This window comes from Sceloporus occidentalis, unplaced genomic scaffold (assembly GCF_023333645.1).
Source record: "Sceloporus occidentalis isolate IW3139 unplaced genomic scaffold, rSceOcc1.0.p SCAF_11, whole genome shotgun sequence".
In the NCBI taxonomy this organism is placed as follows: domain Eukaryota; kingdom Metazoa; phylum Chordata; class Lepidosauria; order Squamata; family Phrynosomatidae; genus Sceloporus; species Sceloporus occidentalis.
In genome coordinates, this window is record NW_028316991.1 from 17,373,287 (window position 1) to 17,395,978 (window position 22,692).

The 22,692-nt window shown below is 40.2% G+C and overlaps 1 non-coding gene across 1 annotated transcript; it reads right to left on the reverse strand.

Moving 5' to 3' along the window:
• Positions 1-17,621: 17,621 nt before the first annotated feature.
• On the reverse strand, positions 17,622-17,805 carry LOC149305643 (U2 spliceosomal RNA). Its single transcript, XR_016271755.1, has one exon. It is a non-coding gene; the product is annotated as a U2 spliceosomal RNA (small nuclear RNA).
• Positions 17,806-22,692: the final 4,887 nt, after the last annotated feature.

Consider the following 22,692-nt stretch of genomic DNA (forward strand, 5'->3'; position numbering starts at 1 on the left):
CCCCATCTGTATATTCACATATGTTTTATTCAGCCCCTCTGTATAACATTGAGAAATCTATTGTTTACCACAAGGCGGTATGGCAAGGACTTAACATCAAAGTCAAGTAGATTGGGATACGATCATAGAGCTTAATTACATACACATAGATTCTGAAAACAGAACACGAGGCTATTTAATTCTACAACCTTCCTTCTAATTTATTTTTAACTTTCATGTCCTACTTACATAAACTCTTTCACCCTCGTGGCTGGTCTGGGAATGAAAAGCAGTCCTGGATATATTTTACTGCGTGGTCCAGCTCTTGCGTCCACACTCAACACCCCTTATACATACCTTCCTGAGCCGCACTATTTGCCATCTAAATAGCTATAAATAGTTATTTATAAAATTATATTAAATTGTTCCAGGATATCAACAAAAAGCCTTCCTGTGCCATATTTGCCCCCCGAAACAGTTGGCATGTGCCATTTTTGCCCACAAACAGGCGGGCTGTCCCATCTTTGCACCCTCAACCACACACAAACACTCACACATCCATATCCATGCTAACACACACACAATTCACTCATTCATTCACCTGCATTTACCTTACCTGCAACGTTTACTATGTGAGCAACCTCTTTTTTATTGCCCCGGGGAAGCGGGAAAGCTGTGCAAACTTGCAACCCCTACAACCGTTGTTACGCCGCTGTCCTCATTAATAACATTCTTTCCTCGGCTGGCAAATGCATTGCTCAGCGATCAGAGCCTTGGATCTTACTAGATTCATGCCACAGCATTCACCTCCGTTTCATTATTGCTCCTACTCATGTTTCTACGTTGTTCCTTTCTAAATTATCTTCACGTCAACCTTTAATTTATACAAATGAATTCCCATCTTGGAGCTTCTTTCCACGAACTTACCTTTTTAATTATGCCATCTTCTCTTTGTTTGTTTAATCTCCCCATCTGTTTCTTCCTACTGCTACACACCAACCATTAATCGCTTTCATGTACCAAACCCATCGAACTCCATTTCATTCCTCAACATACTTATTTTCATCCAGTGATATTACCTTGTTGGACCATGTTTTACAAGAAACAATAATACACAATATATTATTATGTACTAGTCTATTATGCTAGAGGGTAAATGATAATCCCACAGCCACCCAAAAATCATCTATACTATTTTTCAGTTTTACCATATGTTAAATTTTGCCTTTTATAGTCTTATTTTTCCTTTTTAGTTCTTTCCTAACTCAATTTTTCCGACATCCAAGCTGCCTATCAAGTTCTTGTTGTATGTGCATATTACAAAGCTCACAATACACCGTGTTTTGCAAGATAAACAAGTATTTTCAGAAACACATTTGCACTTTATATACAGATGAGGTATTCAAAAAGATCACATTTTCTAAAATATTATGTTTTTTGCAGTCCATTACAGAAAACAAACCACCGTAATGGCGTCCATAGCAAAAACATATACGAGGAACTCACTTTATATGCATACCTGCAAACTTCCGGGTTGTGGTTATCCACAGATTGACTTTAGTGAGCGTGGGCTGGAAGGCAAATGGGTGAGGAGTCGTTGTGGCCAAATGCCATTGCCCTTCCCTGACTCTGAGACCCAGGGAAGCAGAGCTTCTCCAAGAGACTCCTAGGGAGTTACCAAGTACGGTTATACGTATACATGGGGACAGCCATTTCAACTTCCTGCTCTTAGGATTTGAATGATTATTCCTCCCCATTAACAAAACCCCATTCTATAGGTAGTTTTAATAAATTGATTTACTGATGCGAAACACTGTCCTGGAATAATTTTCCCTTTAATAGTGAATAAGGTAGAACATGCTAAGACACATAGCACATTTCCATATAGTGTTTTGCTCTGACAGTCATAGGATATAATACTGGGGTACTGTAATACTACCGTATTATACTACCGTATTATTCTACTATAACAGACCGTACCGAATTTCTGTGCATTGTACTAATATTATAAATATAAAAGGATTTGATGATCATCCAAATTATTCTGCTTTGATAACCTGAGTATTCCAGCGATGTTTTGTTCTGATGGCATCGTAATATAAAAGACTACGTTAACTGACAAGCACAGCGTTTAATAACTGGATTTGTACTAATTAAGTACCTGTTATGTACAATTGACTTTGTATGTGAAATAGTTTGAAAATTACTACTAACTTATTAAGATATAACACTTTTTTTTTACTAATCCTATTAGAATTTTGTGATTTTCCTGTTTTTTTTTAAAAATGTTTATTTTTTAATGTTTAAAATTCAAAGCATACAAAAAAGTAAATGAAATACAATTTAAAAAAAAGTTGTGCTGGGTCTTATAATTTTGCGGAGTGCCGATTTTAAGGATATCCTTGTATATGCCTAATTAAAGGGGAACCGCCACTGAATATAGCACTAAACAGCATCTATCACTTGTATTCATATTTTGTATTATTTAATCCTTTTAAATTCAAGTCTGGATAAGGATCATACAAACTTTGGACTCTACCTGCATTATTTTAGCATGTTGCACATGAGCCTCTGGTGTTATTATTATTAATTATTGTTTTATATAGCACCACCATATTCCGTAGCGCTGTACAATGGGTTGACAGGACATAACAAGTAGTATGTAACATAACAATTTGACTTACAGAAACAAGAGGTAAGGAGGGCCCGGCTCAAATGAGCTTACAATTTAAAAAATATTTACCAACTATAAAGCTATTTACACATTATATTACATTATATTTTTAGATGCAATAAAAAAAAAAAAAAGATGCAACATTTTAAACCATGTGATGAGACAGAAAGATAGCAGCTCCCATATACCTCACATACAGTAGTAACTTTTATATTATACAACAAAAAGATGATTAATATGTTGTAAATGAATATAAGATGGAGTTCAGAGAGTTGCTGTTAATGCAAAGATCTCCAACTGGACAAAGGTGGTAAGTGTAGCTGCTTTGGGTTCTGTCCTAGACCGACTGTTATTTAATGCCTTTATTAATGATCCTGCTGTAGATAAGTACAATGTTTGGAGATTATACAAAATTAGTTAAGGTAATACAGTATGAAATTAATGTTATTTACCTTTACGCCAGGCCCGGACTGGGACAAAAAATAGGCCCGGGCATTTAAGCCTGAGCAGCCCATTTTTATTTATTTATCTATTGTTAAAGCCCACCCTTCATGTACCATCTTTGCATTTCCCCAAATCACTTAAACATTCATGATAGACACAAACACTCACTCACTCATTCACACAAATAATTAGCACATATTCATTAATGCAGTCTCACAAATCATTCAAGCAATTTATCCACACATGAATTCATTCACACTACCCCCTCTCCCCAGCCCCTTCTTATCTGCCCCTTCTATGTTCCCCCTTATCACTATGTACCCCCTTCCCCATTTCTCAATATGTACCCCCTCTCACTATCTATCCCCTCTACCCCTTTCTATCTAACCCCTCTCCCCCCTCTGCCCCTTCTCACTGCACCCCCCTCCCTTACCCTACTTACCTTGGTGCCGGAGTAAGCAGCAACTGCGACCGGGTCCGCCACTCTAAGGGGCCGGGCAGCCCCCACCAGGGCCGGCCTTAGGGGTGCGCGGCCGCACAGGACTTAAATTAAAACATTGGGGGGTTTTTTTGGTTTTTTTTAACTTTATTTAACATCCTCCATGTTAAATAAAGTTAAACAAACTTTATTTAACATGAAGGATGTTAAATAAAGTAAACAAAAAAAACCTCTGATGTTTTAATTTAAGCCCTGTGCGGCCGCACACCCCTAAGGCCGGCCCTGGTTGGGGCTGCCCGGCCCCCTAGAGTGGCGGACACGGTCGCAGTTGCTGCGGGCTTAAGGAGCAGGTGCCCGGTGGGCCCGATGGCTTTACACAGATTTGGTCAAATTGGAGGACTGACCAACTAAGAGATGGATAGGATTTAACGTTCACAAATGCAAAGTTATGCATTATGGGGAAAAATAATGTTAAAATTATACCTTAAATGGGGTGTGTTGGAGTAATCATTAAATGAGGACTTGAGAGTAATTGTAGACAATAAAAGTCAACAGTGTTCAATTTCAGTCAGCTACTACAAGGTCCAGAAAGATATTATCATATATAGAGGGACTGACTATTGACTCACATGAAAAAACATATGCTCGCCTAGAATATGCAGAACAAGTCTGGGCATCTGTTGTTCTTTAAAAAACGACATTATGGAGCTCTAAAAGGGACAGAGGTGGCTACAAAGTTAATAAGGGGAATAGAACACCTTGGTTATGAAGAAAAGCTAGAGAAGTTGAATTTATTTACACTAGAAAAAAGTCATCTTTATAGGAGATACGATATCATAAAGCCAATACATACGGGGACAATACCAGCCGCTCTCCGATGACCTGTTTACTAATACTACTGAGTAACGGGCCATCCATTCAGACTCGAAGAAATACATTTTCATCTAAAGCAGCGAAAAGGGTTCTTTATAGAAAGGACAATAAAGATGTGGAGTCCACTAGCTACATAGATGCCTTTGAATATGAGATGGAGGACTTTTAGCAAAAAAGAATATACATGGAGATATTTGTTTATAAGGACAGAATTCCTTGGGATCCCACGGAGAAATTAGATGCAATTTTGGAATCAAGAATAAGTTTTTCCCCTTTTTGAGGAATGATTGGAAATCGCTTCAATGTGGGGTTTTTGCCTTTTGGATTAACAACAAAGGATGAACTTGATGATCTTTTTTAAATCTAAATTACCTAATGTCCTAATTTTTCTGCAAACAATTTGCTGGACTGCTTAGGCCTACAGGATCCAAACAGATATCAGTAAAAAAACTTTACTCTTCCCTAATAAGACACCAGACACAAATATGTGGGCAAGGGCTTGGCCACAGCTTTTCTGAACAAATATTCACCGCCAGGCCAACTTGAGGACATTAACCACCTGCCAGCTGATGGCTGATGTAGCACAGGAGGCAGTTACACCCAACGAATACACCAAGAGCTTCAAACCAATGTCCGCAGTTACGGATACCATATTGTAGCAGCCTCTCGCAGACCCTGACGGACCTTGCACATGCGCGAGCCACTCCTATGATAGCCGACCAATTACTCCTGTGGCAGTATACGCATGTGCAGGCCATTTCTCTGCCTGGGGCCTATTTTAGGGCTCCTTAGCTGTCCACTAACTGCTTGTCAAAGAGATTCATAGCTTGTTCTCTGGACTCTGCATGTGTTTCAGTTATCCTGTTTGTTCTGGTTCTGACCTCGGCTACGTCTCACGGCTATCCTGACTTCACCTGTCCTCGACCTCGGCTACGTCTCACGGCTATCCTGACTTCACCTATCCTCGACCTCGGCTATGTCTCACGGCTATCCTGACTTCACCTATCCTCGACCTCGGCTACGTCTCACGTCTACCCTGACTTCGCCAATCCTTGACCTCGGCTTCGTTTGTGGACTGCTGTACCCGTGTCCCAGACGCCTGTTCTGGTTCGTGTCTGGGTTCTGCACTGTGGATCCCCAGCTACTGATCCTGACTGTTCCTGACCATTACACCATATAGTCCTCTTAGGCGCTGTCAAGGGTGACCACAAACCGCAGCTGTGACAAAACTGAATATTAATCCATGTTAATCACCAGAGGTGCCACTCCGGGCACGAGAGTGGGAAAGCTTCAGATGTTCCCCCTGCCTGATTCTGGTTGAAAAGGAAGTAAGAAGGTGCCACCTCTGTTTATATACCTGCTTGATACAAAGTTGTAAACAAGGCCAATGAATAAGGGGAACACAAAGCATTCCTGCATAGGCCAGCATTCATATCCCCTTCCCCATTGGTGCAGGGGGCTCATTCTTTACCTTACAAAGTACTTTAAAGTACATTCTTTGTATTCTTTCTCTAGTGTCGGGGCTGTAAACTGTCCCTTTAAGCAAAGTGCCTTCCTGTGCAATTGGTTTGATCTCAGCTATTATATAGGTCTATTATATAAAAGCACATTCGAAAGTAACTTCCAGAGAGAAGCTTAGGCACTGAATCAAGAACATGTTACTTTTATTAATGGCCACTATAACTAGAAAAGTCCCGGAACAGAGATGGAACGTATCAGCTAAATCATTATACTGTCACCATCACAAGGTCAAAACAAAATTGCCTTAAAAATATCTGATATTGGACACCAAAGCATCGCCAAAGTCATTAGTCAGCTTGATTTACTCTAGGTCAACAATTCTTTTTAGTTAACAGCAAAGCAGTATCTAAAGTATCTAATTTAACTCAGCATATCGCCCGTGCAGGTGTTTTATCTAAATAGATTTAGTGAACTGTGCTTTGTAGATCAGATGATCTGTTCTTTGTTGAGGTCTGTCTGTACATTTTTAAAGGGAGCGTTGAAGCAAAAATGACGGTCACAGTTCGCGTGAAAATATGCCATTTGTAGTGAGCAAAATGAAAGCTGTTTCTACCTGACATTATTTTTTTTAATTTATTTTTCCCCAGAAAACAAAGCTGTCCCTGATAGCTGAATCCTCTTATGTTTGGATCAATCCTATATGTTTGAATCCTATATGTTTGGATCAAGAGAAATAGAAATATATGTGACAGTATAAAAAACACTTTTAATAAAATCACAACTGTCAGTCTAAGACAAAAAACTAGAATATATATATATATATATATCTTATATATATATATTATCAAATATATTTTTAGATGACATGACAATTTTAAAACATGTGATGCAACAGAAAGATAGCAGCTCCCATTTACCTCACAAGGTAATGTTTATATTATTCAAAACAAACAAAAACATGTTACTATGTTGGAAATGAATATAAGACAGAGTTTTTCTTCTTCATGATCTTCTATCTTTTATCTTCTTCCTTTCCCTCTTCTCTTCTATATTGAATCTGCTATCTTCAATTTTTTATCTTTGTCTGCATCTCCACGGACATAACATTACCTGTCATCATTTTGACCTAAGTTGAACTCAGGGCGATATGGTGGCGCAACCGGTGACATCCTCTCCCCAATACTCCAATCGCTGCCAGTTTGGGGAAGTTCCCGCAGGGTTATGTCTGTGGAGATGCAGACGAAGATAAAAGATAGCAGATTGACACCACTAGACACCAGGGAGTCTGGAGCACGCAGGTAAGTCTGGGGGGACAGAGTGGCATTTCAGTGGGGCAGAGTAGCATATAGAGGGGTATAAGGCATATCTGGGGGGCAGAGTAGCATATTTGGAGGGGCACAATGGCCAGCCTGGGGACAAGCTGTGCATAACTGGGAGTCAGATGTGCATAACTGGGGGGCAAGTTGGCAAATAAAGGAAATAAAAACAAGAAATGCATTTTTCCCAAACATGGTTTTCATTAAATATGAAAAATAGTTTACATGTAAATTAATATTTACTGGTAAAACTTTTTTCCTACAGGGTATAATCAAATTTTGGGGGGTCGTCTTATAATCAGGGTCGTCTTATACCGCAATGCTAAGCACAGCAGTCCTATAAGGCCTTGTGGGTCAGAATTAAACAGATCACCTATAATTGCTTTCTCAACAACTGAAGAACAATGGCCTGGCAGATTACAAAAAAAGTTTCATGCAGAAGCGCCTTGCAGGGCACGGGGAGGTTGGGAAACATTATATTTTAATAGCTATCCACTTAGCAACATACTAAATGAAGAAATGTGTAAGCACTAGGTTACTGTACATCTGTTCCATGTTCAATTATAAGAAAGCTACTTATGCTCCACCGAGCAGCCAGAAGAAACTGATTGACATTTAACTCATGCCAGACTATTGTCCTTGGTTAATGGCCCATTGAAACGTGATGCAGGACAATCATAATAAAGAGTCTTTGACCTCAGGTAACAACGTTCTAGAACAGGTTTTTTTTTTCGTTTTGGTTTTTATTTAGAATAATGACTACAGCATAATCCGTAAAATCCAAAGAATACAAAGAAAACCTAGTGGCATTTAATAGAAGACATGTCTTCAAGCTCATGGACACTCAAGGAATGATCAACACTATTCCTAAATAATTTAGATAATGCTATTAAAAAGAGTCATTAAAAAATAATAGGGTACAGTGTTTCCAATCGTCTTAATATCACCCAGTTGTGTTTATGAGCTCACTAGCGCCCCCAGTGAGCTGCCAACCAGCTAAAGATAATCCTCATATATTAATCAGCATTCTATTATTAACAAGTAAAATGGTTTGATAATGTATCATTTTCCCTGGGATCACGTAATTGTTTCAATGATATTTAAAATCCAATTATCATTATGCTACAAATTTTATAGGCTACATGTAAAACTGCAAGTAGACACTCGCAATTGCCCCTGTTGCCAGTCCCCCTGAAATGGGCCACATTTTAGATGCAGTGTTAACCAAACAAAAAATAAAGTTTTTATTCTGTTTCAGTAATGAAGCAAAATGAGGGATTTAGAGGAGAAAGGGTCCATAATAGGCACTAGCCCAGTGGGAAGCAAGTGGGCAGAGATAAGTGCAAGCTACTCTGAATACATGACTTTACAAAGGTGAGATAGTGTATGACTATAAGAATGAATGTGTATGACTAGAAGAATGAAAGAGTGTATGGTGTTAGAGTGGCTGTGAATTAGTAAGTGGTGTTAGGGTGTGTGTGTGTGTGGGGGCATGTGTTTGTAAATGTATGGTGCTAGAGTATGTGTGCTAGATCAAGTTTGTGTTTTAATGTGTTTGTGTCTTTGTTTTGCTGTGTGTGTGGGGGGTTTGTGAGTTTTAGCTGCCAGTAACCCTGGTTTGACTGTAACTCCGTTATCTTTAGCCAGCCAGAAGATTGCTTACAATATTGGTAGCTGGCATTTAACCACAGTTGGAATCAGAAAATCCTTTGACTATTTGTACACGATTGTAGTCAGTTGTAGGAGTTGTAGTCAGCCAAAAACAGCTAGAAAACCTCAGGTAGCCCAAACTTGTCAAAAGACATGTTACCTTACAATAAATCAAAAGGCTTTATACCCACTTTACTGAATCAAAATTGAAGAGATAGATCAATTCTGCACTGTGAAAAACTGTTTCCCCTTAAGCACATAACTCAATAACTAATTATATTTGTATTTACAGTCTCATTTTATTCAGTTATTTAATCTCCCACATTATTTAATACTTGATTTGCTTTTTTTTTGTGAATCGGTGTTAAATCACACAAGATACTTTGCTGAAAGTGAATATTTCATTTTGTTTGTTTATTTTAAGCAATATAATCTAAATCTGAACCTCAGGAAATCAATAACTCATTTTTAGGACATTCCGAGTGTATCATACACATCAGATAAACCATCATTTACTGAGCCTGTGAGCTAATATCTGAGACAGAACATCACAATGGGGAGCGTTTGTACAGGCAGCAGATTCTGTACGAGTGTCTGTGTGTTTGTTTTCTTGCTGCAAATCAGTAGGAGATAAGCTTTAGTTTAGCAGAAACCAATCTCTTGATTACGCACAAATTATGTACTAATATATCCCATCTGCGGTTCTTTAATTACAATCGTGACACCGTGCCCCCCTCCCTCGACAAAACAAGAAGGTTTAAGAATTTTTTTCCTAGAGAACTAGTAGCTTCAAATCAACTCGGCAAGACTATAAAACTGAAAGATTTTTTACATTTTCTCATTGAATCAGACCAATGTTTATTTAGTGACATATTCTAGCCAAGGCCTGGGGCGGCATGTCTAAGAGAGCGGAAGCCCCTCTTCTGTATGACAGTTGCCCTTTTGGCTTCCTGTAGTGCCACTGTGGAACAGTGATGTCCTCAGCCGGTCCACTTATACTTCCCCCTGGCTTCCTGCTTCCTTAAAAGGCAGAGCACCAGGATATGATGTCATATCCCGGCACTCCGCAGAAAAGACGGCAGCAAGGATGGTGGCACTAAATATGACCTTAGTCACCTTATAAAGTAATGGAATGATCCTGCTGATGATCATTTCTTCACTCTATGGAGCTTGGCGAGGCTCTTTGTGACCCTGATGCTCGTACAGTAACTAAGGGTGATAGTGAAAGGAATAGAGCCATAGCTTGCTACCAGGACTACCAAGGCAGTTAATTGGTAAATGAAATAACCATTGACTAAATGACATTGCATTGATTTCAACAGAGACACAATGAAATATTTTTGTAGATGACGTGAATGACATCCATTACAAAGCAGCCCATGGTGCCAGGTAGGGCCCATGGAAAAATTGAGGCAATGGCATTGGCCACAGCAAGCATAATACTACCAGATTATTCAATCTGGCCTTCTTATGTTGTGAATTAGGAACGAGATGTATGAGGGGAGGGAGGGACTGGTTCCCAGCCTAAGGCCCACTTAAACATGAAATTCCAGTGCCAGTCAGGGTTACCATTGTGGACAGCCAGGCAGCATGTATGGCAGCATTTGTATTGTCTGTGCCTAGGACAGACCTCTTTTCATGCATCATCCCAGAGCTAACATCGTTGTCTCAGATTCCTGCACAATAAACTTTGTCAGGTCCATAATTTCCTATCCAGGCTTTTCTTTGCTATCTAATTTCTGTAACAAAAATATACAGCACATGTCACAAATGCACTGTTATCATAGCCAAATCCTCTAAAGCCACTCAAAAAAACGAAAGCTTTTATAAATTATTGATTGCATGTCAACAAGTGCATCTTCACATCACATAATATTTGAATGAGTCCAGATATAACATTACTTAGTATCGCACATAATTAGATACATCCAGAAGTGGTGCTCATTGAAGACCTGCAATGTCACTGTTTGACATCATAATGACATGGTAACCTACGCCGCTAATTGCTCCAAGGGCTCTGACTCTAACTGGAGAGGGTGAAGTGCTCTGCTATATATATATATATATATAATAAGTCCTGTTACTGCTCGTGTCTCTCTGATTCTTACTCACCATATCCTATTTTATAAAAAAAACATAGGGCATAGATCTACCCAACTATACCCAAAATGAAGAGAACACATAAGGTTTTCGTAATAGAGCCAATGCTGCTCTTTCATACGGTAGATACCGGTCCACCAGTGCCATCCACTGTGTAATTGCCCTCTACCCTTTACCAGCCCTCCCCTTTATCGAATTTGAGGTAAATTTAAATCAATATGATCATTCATTCTAATCTGTAGTTACTATGAAAGGCAGATACGGACTGGTCATCAGGCTTCTGGGGAACATCCTGGTGGCCGCCATTGCTCCATATGCTCACCTGGATATGGCCAGCCACAATGCTCACAAGATACATGAGCATAAAAACGTAATGTGCAGCCCCTCATATCCAGCCTTGGGCTGTGCTTATGTCTTTTGGCAGCTACCAGCGTTAGTGTCATGGCCTTTTTGCCATCCCCAGACGGGGAGTTTTGTTTGTTTCAACTATAGTTTTAACAACAACCTTCCAGTTCAAGTCAATTCTGTATTTACCATAAAACAGACTACATAAAAGTGACTAGAGCACCATGTTTTATGGATGCTACATGAGGCGAAGGGAAGGGACTTCAGTGGTGTCTTCACCCACACCAGCCCATGCTTTATCTTGATTAAGTCCCAATTCCTCACCATAACCGTCTTCTGTTCACCACCAATTTACTTACTACAATTAAAGGTTAGCCCTGTCCCTTCAAATTATCCATTGTAAGGTCAGACAGCTCACATCCAAATAATTTGTCATCAGCATTCTTTCGGTGATTTAGCAAACTGAAATAACGCCATCTTGGATCCCACAGAACCTTCTTGGCCTGTCCATCTTTTAAATGAAGTCATATTCCAGTTGTGTCCTCACAAGAAGCACACCAGAGCAGAGGGAGAGGAGAGAAAAAACTATGTCATATAAATGATGTGTCCTCTAACGGATGCCGCTAGATTCCAAGAGAAATAATATCCTGTGGTACTTGAAGCAGCGTTTTGTAATTACTGTTTTACAATAAACCTCACGCTTTTTTCAAAAAACAATGGAGAGTGTGTTATTGTTTGTAACGACTGTGTTTGAGGTGATACTTTGTTTCCTGAAAGCCATGCAACGATAATAAGTTACAGATTTGTATGCGATTTCTTCAAGAACCACGGGTAATTATCGCTCTCGGGCAACGTCTGCTTGTCAGGTGCGTGCTTTTGTATAAACTGATTAATGGCTTCAGGTGTGATTTGAGTTTATCCATGGATTTAGTTATTTTCCTCCACTGGAATAAGGCTCCTCCTGGCTGGAGAGGACCATCCTTTTACGTAAAGGAATCTATGCCAGGGTTGTGATGATTTATTACACTCTTAATCCCAACTTCCAAATGTTTATTTTTGAAAAATTACTACAATACAAAAAGTACGTATTACAGGACGTGATAATATTTAATAATTTAAATAACATAAAAATAGCAAGAATGTTAATTTCTCCACTCTCAGGGACATTAAACTGCAGCAAGACAGCACCAAATAAAACATAGGGGGATATGTAAAAAAACATGTTTAAAAGTGGTCTACCCCAGCAACGAATGGAATGGTCCAATACGTTTGACCATTCTATTGGTTGCTATGGCGACAAGGTAATTTTTCAAGTTTTGCACCAGAATCCCATTTTAAGCCCAATATTTTCCCTGAACTCAGCTGTGGATAAGCTTCCCGTAATAGCTTCCCATGCATAATATTTTTCACCGTCCCCTATTGTAACAGCGCTACTGAACCTGCTGGCGCTATAAAAAAAAACGAATGGAATGTAACGTAAATTTTAATTCACGTATTTGTGTTTCCTATAGGCACAGACTCGGAGCGCATTCATTTTCGGATACAATTATGTTGGTGTAGATGCACCTGCTGGAAGCGTTCATCATAACACGTTCCCGGAAGTGCACGCTATTTCGCCAGCAGATGTTTGTCCTGTATGTCTCAATTTATTTCTAGATGCCTCCAGTGATTGAATCAACCTCATCTGTTTTGGTATTTGTTTTATATTTGAGAGTGAGACATTCACACTAACACACACACAGACACTAATACATAAACACATTCACACTAACACACACACACAGACACTAATACATAAACACATTCACACTAACACACACACAGACACTAATACATAAAGCCATTCACACTAACACACACACACACAGCAACCCTAACATACATGCACCCACACTAACATATCCAGGCACCTATAGTAACACAACCAGACACTCACACTAACACACGTGCAGATCCTCACATTACCACACACTCCCAGATAAAACACACCAACACATACACACCCAGCGATACACACTACCACACCCAGGCACACACACTAATATGCGCAGGTACCCACACTAGCACAACCACTCATACTAACAGATACACACATAAACTCCCACTAACAACCCCCCACCCAACACACTAGGCACACACACTAACATACACGACACACTCAAAGACACATACACCCAGACATACACACTAACGCACACCACTAACACATCCAGACTTGCACGAACACACCCAGGTAACCACACTAACACGACCAGACTCAGAAACCCACACAGAAAATTACACTAACAAACACACACTAACATACTGAGAGACACACACAAACACACCCAGACACATGCACACTAACATACACATCCAGGAGCACACACCAACATACCCAGACACACACACTCAGATATACACACTAACAAACACACACTAATGCACACACACAGACACACAAACTAACACACCTAGACAGTAACACACCCACACACCCGGACACTTACACTAATACAACCAGACACTCAACCTTACACACACTCAGACTCACTAACACAGCCAGACACATGCACAGGTACCCACACTAGCACAGCCACTCATACTAACACACACATACACAGGCGCTAATGACCTACTCTCACACACAGGCAGACCCACTGGCTAAGCTGGGTCTGGCAAGTAGGTATAAGTTAGTGCGTGTTTAGGCTCGTCAGTCTGGGCCAGCAGAGGATCACCGGAAAGAGCTCCAATAGGAGCTATGCTTTCTTTTTATGATCTTGTTTTGGGGATGGTTTGTGTTATGCACACTAGAAAACAAATCACTCAGTTTGCTGCAAGTCGTGTTCCTGGGCCTTATTGCCCTAGAGGACTGTGCTTAAGAGCCCTAAATGTGACATTTATCACCCTCAGATAAACGTGCTTTGTCACACAACACACATACATACACTAACATACCCAGACACACACTAACAAACTCAGACACACACACTAACATACCCAGATACTTACACACCCAGACACCTAGGCACACTAACACAACCAGACACTAGCACGCTACTTACTTAGCTCTGTGAAGTCTCATCCTTTTTTCCCATTGTGTGCGAGCTGCTGCGCTACTATTGCATAAAGAAGTAAGTCAGGGAGTTGCGACTTATCTTGTTAATCCTGGTGAAACCAGTGCGGGTTGCAACCCTAGTGGCAACGCTATGTTTCTATGCATAGCTGTATGGAGTTCATGCTTCCCTTTCAAGCATTAGATTATACGCTCATGAAATCTTTTTATTCTCTTCCTAAATTGTACCATAAGTGTGACTTTGTTAATCTAATTGAGGAATGCATCACGGTGTTAAAGCTAATTAAACTCAATTTATTTCTGGAGTATAATTTTGTTTTAAAGTGTCATTTGAAGGGCCAGAACTCTTAATTAAATTGGATTCATTTGAATGTAAAGGCAGACTAATAGATGACCACAAGATAATTATAATACTATTTTTATCAGAGCTCAAAAACATTCAATGTAAGCAGGTCTACTTTTAAAAATCTTTGTAAGAATTTCTTACAGTCAGACTCCTGACATTAATGTATTCAGTAGAACTTTATATAGATGGCAGCTGAAAGGAAATTAGCCCAACATGTAACCATAAAGTTACGAACCTTATAAAAGTCTTGGAGAATTCTTCATAAGCATAGTCACACATTGCTGCGCTCTACCTTGCATTATATCACACATTTTTTTTATTGAAATATTTATTTTCAATTACTACATTAAACTTTATCATAGAATTCTACTGTGAATTTACCGCAAAAGCATCGTCGGCAAAAATATTCATAAGATCAGGAACATGTTCTAGGTCGTGCAACGCAGAGCGGCACATATGGTTTAGCACATTGGAAACGGAGCTAGGGAAATGGGGAGGTAGTGTGACTGGGGTGGGTGAAGGTAAATTAAGAGTTGGGGAGAGCAGGCCAGGAGAGGAGAAGAACTAGTCCTCCTTTAGGCCACAGCCTCCATCAGACTGCTGCCCTGCTTCGTCTCGCCCAGCGCTGAAGGGGTTAAACGCTGGCGTCTCGGCCGAAGGAAGCACCATTCGGCGGGTGAACGCTGTCGGGGGACAGGCCGGTTTCGTCACAGGCTACTAAAATGTTGAATAGTTTTCAGGATAAAAATGATCAGGATCCGGCACCGGAAGTTGTATTGCGTAGACGTCCCCCGCCGACCCCGCAAGACACCCGGGAGTCTGCTCCGGTAAGTCCGCGGGGGGTGCAGAGGTAAAACGCATCCGCACGATGCGCTTAGACAACCTCCCGTGCCGGCACCCCCCCCCCCGTGGGAAGTGCTGCCAGGGGAGGCTGTCTGAGCGTATCGGGGAGTAGGATGCAGGTCCCCTGCACCGCTGCGGGGGATCTGTATCCTAACCCCGCTGCCTGCCCGGCGCCCGGGACTGCATGTCCCGGGCGTCGGGCGCTAGACCCCGAATATAGGCCGCACCCCCACTTTAAAGTCTTAAAGTGGGGGAAAAAAGTGCGGCCTATATTCGAGCCAATACGGTATATCGTTGCCCCCCCCCCTCCCTGCCTGCATCTTCGCTCCATAAGACGCGGCTGATTTTTCATCCTACTTTGGGAGGAAAAAAACTGCGTCTTATGGAGCGAAAAATACGGTATATATCACCAATACACTGTATATATCAAACTGATGCGACCTAAAAATCCATATCGCAGGTGCCCAAATACACTCAGTCGATAGATGATCCTCATATAGAATCTCACTGATTTGTCTCAGAACCACAAACTTTCAAAAAAAACAAAATGAGAACTTGCTGCATAAATACATTTTTCTACAATATTTCTTATACCACATAGTCATTTAAAGTTTTGTGTCCCTGCATTTGTTTTATCCGGAACATTTGAAAATATAATTAGGGATAAGATGATGATATGACAGAGCCGCTCAGCATAAAACATATTCTGACAACACCCAACTCTATTAGACAGATATAAAAGTAGAGCTTATCTCCGAGGACACAATTAGGCAATGTGCATCCGAAGACATTTCTTCCTGGTAACTGTTATGGAGATAAACATTTCTTGCACGGTTCCAATGTTTCTACTAAAGGAATTATCTTTGCAAAAGGATATTTAAGCCCAAGGCTGTTATTCCGTCCCGCAGTACGCACCCTCACCTCCAGGTATCGTGCGAAATATGGAATGTTTTGCATTCATAAATATGGCCGCATGCAGAGTAGGAATAGTATAACGCAGAAATAGAATTGCGAGTTTCTGTCCCCTCATCATTTTCTAGATTAAACTAAGTGTTGAAATATTATATATATATATATATATATATATATATATATATTTATATGAAGTTGCCCTTAAAAATTTAATTACAATGTACATTTTTTATCCTATGCTTTTATGGAGAATTTCTTAGCACCTAGCGAGTGTTTTAAATTCAGTTGTATACGTGATAACAAATTAGATGATGCTAGAACAATTACGCGCATCTAGATCAGTTATGCTCATAAATCCGGTCAGTTTCTGATCTACATGGATCTTAACCCTTTCATGACGAATGACAGATCAGGTATGTCGTAAATAAATGGCCCTACAGGAACTGTGATGGTTTTCTGGTATGTCATTAGTTAAAATTGCTTGCACATTGGCAACATTGGAACACAGGAGTGATGGGAGTGATAAAGGGCCATTGGAACACACAGGAGTGATGGGAGTGATAACGGGCCTCTGTACGCTTATGAAGAGATTCCATTAAAAATCAGCCGTTTCCAGGTACAATAGTCATTTACAACATTAACCCCGTCTGCGCTGGATTTCTGATCCATTTCATGATTTTTTTTTTTCCTTTTCTTTTTTAAGAGCCCGAAGTGCGTGCTCCTGGGTGCTACACTCTGTGCCGTAAGGCAGCAGAAGCCAGATACGATTCTGGGTTCCCACACGGAGAACCCAGACAAATTCCTCCCCCCCCATGGGAGGGTCGGATCTTGAGTCAACCCAAAGGGTAAGACTCCATTGCTGGGCTTATTTGAAGAGAGGAAAGGGGCGATAGGCACCCAATCCTCCTCCAGCAAAATCCAGCTTCACTGCGTCTAAAAGGAACAGTGTCCAACACAAAGGTGCCAAAAAACATGTGCCAACTCAAAGTGGGGGCCTCGCCATGAATTTCGAAAACCGTGAAATCAATAAGAGAAAATAATTAATGGGCACTCGTGAAATCACAAAGTGATGAATAAATTAGAAAAAAATAATTTAAGGGCGGCCAGATTCAAAAATAAATTCTTCTCCCCAAGACCTGATGGTTCAGGGGGAAAAGTAAGTGCAAAGCAACCGCCAGTGCGACCGTGCGCTCACCATGTGCAGCGGCGTGCAATACCGCACATGGTGACTCCAGCATTACTGCCGGGGCAAATCAACACCTCTGGCTCCATTGCATTCCCAACCCTAAGGCCAGAGGATCAGCATACTCCCCCCCCCGGTCCAAAGGGGAACTACACTTGATCTTAGCCAAAAGGCCGAGAAGCCATTAACATGATATTTTCATGTGCTTTTCTTTAAAAAAACAGTAAAACTTCTAAGTGATCCCAAACTATATATATATATATATATATAATCAGAACAAAACATAATATACATATATTACCCTAAGGAGTTATCTGTTTATATTAATTTTATGTGGTTAAATATTAATATTTTTTATGTGGTGGGTGGTTAGTTCGTTAAGTAGCTTTAGGATTAGGTAGGGGGTTACAAATAAAAACCTACAAAAAACTGTGTTAACTTTTCATTCTGGGGAGAACGCCCAGGCATTATATAAAACACTTGCTGTTCAGTCTGAGATCTGTACTTTCTTCTCCGTCACAAGGCATGCTATATACTATGGCCTTTAATTATGTCATACTTCAATCAATGAATTTATTACGTAACACTTGCAACTCACAAAAAAACCAGTTTGGATTTATGTAACGTATATAAATATATGATTCAAAATGCCACACAGATAAAAAAACAGGTGTTTTGTTTCCGTTATGTAGTTCTATGATGGTCTCATGTGAAGCATTTAGCGCTGTGGGCATTGCCACATGTTCATAGAATTATAGAAGTCAATACAAACGCGGGTGGGTCTTTTCTTTTGACTTTTTTCATAGTTTTTTCGGGGATCAACAAATTGTTGACCTTTAAAGATATTAACAGTCAGACTTCAAACGGATTTGAGACACCAGGAGAAAGAGCGCTAGAGCGGGTTCTTAGGTACTCGTGTTTGAGATCTTCCTGCTAACCACCTTAGACGGCAGAGAATTAAAAGCACTCAAAATGTATCTATCTATATAATCTATCTATCTATATAATCTATCTATCTATCTATCTATCTATCTATCTATCTACCTATCTACCTATCATCTATCTATCTCTCTAGAATATTTTCTAAAAGTGGGGTGGCTTGGGATTCCCAATACATCAGTCACTGGGAAAGAGTTGCTGACCCATGCAAATGTCTATTAAAGGCGTTACTTTTGGGCTTTCTTAGATATTTAACCCTTTATTTACATGGGTAGACAGGCACTTTAAGTAACACGTAGATCTTCTTGGTTCACTCCCTTAAACATGAAACTGAACAAAAAAAAATAATCTGCTTTCATGTTGAAACGCAGGATAAAAGATCTGGATAGCCAATAAAGAAAAATGAAATAGTATAGAAATTGCATATTTATCAATGTTTTTTTTCTGGTAGTGCTATGTCACCTGGGAAAATAGCACTTTCCAAATCACATATTGTTGTAGCAGAAAAGCCAATCAACCAATGGCACTGCAGCTGCTGTGGGCTATTTTGGCCGGCTTAGCATGACAGGAGTCTTTGTCCAAAATTGCTAACGGAAATGAGTCTGCCTCTTCTCAGGACAAAACACATATAAACTCATAACAATATCTAGAAGAATTAATTCAAATGAATGTAAGCAAATATAACCCTAAAAAAACATAAATATTGGAAAGACTAAATGTTTGTTTTATGCTTTGGTTTATAACCTTGCTTCCTCTTTTTTCTAGTACTTTTTTATTGCGTCCTTGGCCATATTTCATGTTTAGTTTGCCTCCTTGTATGCGTTCTTCCTATTCTTCAATCACAAGGGTACCTGGACAGATTATGATTGTTCCGTTGAATGTATTGACGTAGAAATTCCTTTACGTGGCATGAAGCCTTGGAAATAACATCAGAAGCTTTGCATGACTTGTTAGAGCACCTGTTCTCGTAGTATGTTCTCCAGCAGTTTGATCCTATAAATCTGGCAAATGTCTTCAATAACGGCAAAAAAAGGTCCAGGAATAGCCCCGGCCGTCGGGCCAAGAATTCCTAGCCAGATGAATGCGGGAACGCGGGTATCACACGGCGATCCTTCATATACTTTGGATCAGCTTTTTCACTTACTGCTTTGTAAAGCTGGCACGTTCTTGACATCAATTTAATGCCAATCACCTTCCCGCCTATACTGAATTTAATGGTTCATGAAATGACGGTGCATCCCAGCGGTATAAATTCAAATTGTAACGTTGTTACAATTATATTACAATTACAATTATATTATAAATGAATACCTGTTTACGCTCTCTTATTACGCTCTCTTATTATTTCTATTTTGTTCTTCATTCTTCGGTGGTGCGAACGGTCGTAATTTTGCAAATTTCATGTGAATGCATTCCTAATTAATATAATAATCGCTTGAACATCCCAGTGGCTTAATTCCTACTATTTTTGGAATTTTATTACAAATGTATGCCCATTGTATCTAGAAATTAGAAGAACAGTGATTTTATATTTGTTACAGTGGGGAAAAAATACCAATATTTCTAGGGTTATATTTGGGGCGGTTTTGTAAAAAAAAAAAAAAAAAAAGGGGGGGGTTGGTTCTGACTTCACCTTTGATATAGACGTGTCTTAAGGAACATGTCAACTTGTGGCTAAAAGGGATTTCTATGTGCGGAGATGCTTGGTTCTCCCCTCTCTCCTAGTCGGACAGTTAAAAGGGAAGATCACTGATCTCCCCAACTGGCCCATTAACACTATGAGTAAAAATAATTGTCAGGGATCCTGTCAGGACACTCGGTGCCGGATCAGGTAGGAGTCTCAAGGCAGAGGCAGGTTCAGAACATGGCTGTAGGCAGGCTGATGTGTCCAGTTCAGGGCTGTGCTCTACTTTAGCTTTTCTCTTGGGCGCCATCTTTAGGTGTTCAGAGAGAGCAGGATAAAAACAGGCAGGAAACTGGAAGCCCTCTGGCAGGGCAGACGGCTAGGAAGCAGCCGGACAGGTAGGTACGTCTGGGACACGCCATGGTCTGGTACACAAATCAGGTTTGTTGATTCATACACAGAAAACAAATCAGATGCAGAAGCGCGTAGGTCAGTATACAGGGCCCGGAACACAATGCTCTAGCAATGAGGCCAGGCTGATGCCTGGTTTATATTGAGCCTTAATTGACCAAATGAGGGGCAGGTGTTTCAAGAGCATTAGGGAACAGCATGGTCCAAGGAGAGGCAGAAGGAGTAGAGGAAAGGTGGTTCACCTAGATTCCACGAGGTTGCAGGTTCAAATCCCTGTGGTTCCTGACAGATCCTCAAAGATGACAGCTAATGAGGACAGCGTAATTTTACATTGAAACAGAACTTAAGGAGAATCGAAAGTAACTCAAATCCATGAAACTTCCCCTTTAACTAAAATTACAAACACCAACAGCCTCACTAGAACAACAGCTGGCAATGCACTGTGATTAATATCCATTAAATATCATTTGTAACATCTCGGAATACACGTGGTTGGCATCAGGGATCTGATCATACATTTGCAAATATGTACAAAGCTAAACAAATACATTGAAGAATATTCAGTTAAAAGAGAAAACAGATGAAAGTTTTGGAACACAAAGTGATTCCAAGTAATCCTCGTGAGTTTCACTTACGTTAACCTACGTCTCTAAATGGTTATGTAGCAATTCCTGATATTCTGTCAGTTGAAAGTGTTCCTGAGAGGCGTTCATTTTGGTAGGATTGATTTATCCTGTATCCTTTGGCAAGACATTAAAGTGTTTGGGTTTTTTTTTTCTGAACAAAGGTGCTTTTTTTGAAACATATAGCCGGACCAGAGAAAACATGGATTGTCTATCAAAGACAACGCGGCTGTAATTTGGCAGAAAGAAAGATGTCGGAGAATACTACTTTTTTCACAGCTTTTTGGGCATTTCTTTTAAAGGAAAAGATACTAAACATAAATGTCAATTACACTTGACATTAAAGATAACAAATGTTGGGGTCCCTTTACTAACGAGAGCTGTGATTTAATTTCCTTGAGTTCACTATTAATTATAAAGGTCCAACCCTAGTGAATGGCCCTGTAAAATGCCTAGTTAAATCCGTGAGATTTCTAACTAAGAATAGACTATATAAATAATATACAATAACATTGTTTTGCAACATGACTAACTGAATCCAGTCTTCTAGACGCAGACAAACCCACTGCTAACGGCACCTCCTTCTGGCTGCGAATCGCGTAGACGTCTACCCGCTGCCTGGACAACACACCGGGAGTCAGAAGCACCAACAGCGGAGGTTACCAGACAGGAGGATCCAGCTCCCCTGCAGCGCTGCGGGGGATCTGGATCTTAGTCTCATAGTCAGACTTTTATTTGAGGTCTGATTATAAGATGACTCCACCTCCTTCCGGCTGCAGCAGAAGGAGACGTCAACCCGCTGCCCCGGCAATACAGCAGGAAATTGGAAGCACCGGTAAGTGTGTGTGTGCGTGTGTGTTAAATGGGGGCATAGGGCATTTCTGGAATGCCTTATACCCCTATATGCCACTCTGGCATATAGCATTTTGGCATTTAGGGGGTTAAAAGGCATATTATGGGGCAGAGTGGCATATAGGGGTATAAGGCATTTCTGGAGGCAGAGTGCTCTATACAATGCCTTTTAACTCACTTAATGCCACTCTGCCTCCTGGAATGCCTTATACCTCCCTATATGCCACTCTGCCCCATAATATGCATTTTAACCCCCTAAATGCCAGAATGGGATATAGGGGTATAAGGCATTTCTGGAGGCAGAGTGGCACATAGGGGGTCAAAAGGCATACCATGGGGCACAGTGGCATATAGAGGGTTAAAAGGCATATCATGGGCCACAGTGCCATATTGGTGTGGCAAGCCTGGGGGCAGATGTGCGTAACTGGAGAACAGGTTGGAAAATACAAGGAAATAAAAACAAAAAAAATATTTTTCTCAATCATAGCTTTTATTTAAAAAAATAGTTTACATGAATTAACATTAACAAGCCTGAATATGAGACGACCCTATAGGAAAAAAGTTTTACCAGTAAATGTTAATTCATCTAAACTATTTATTTTTTTTTAATAAAAGCTATGATT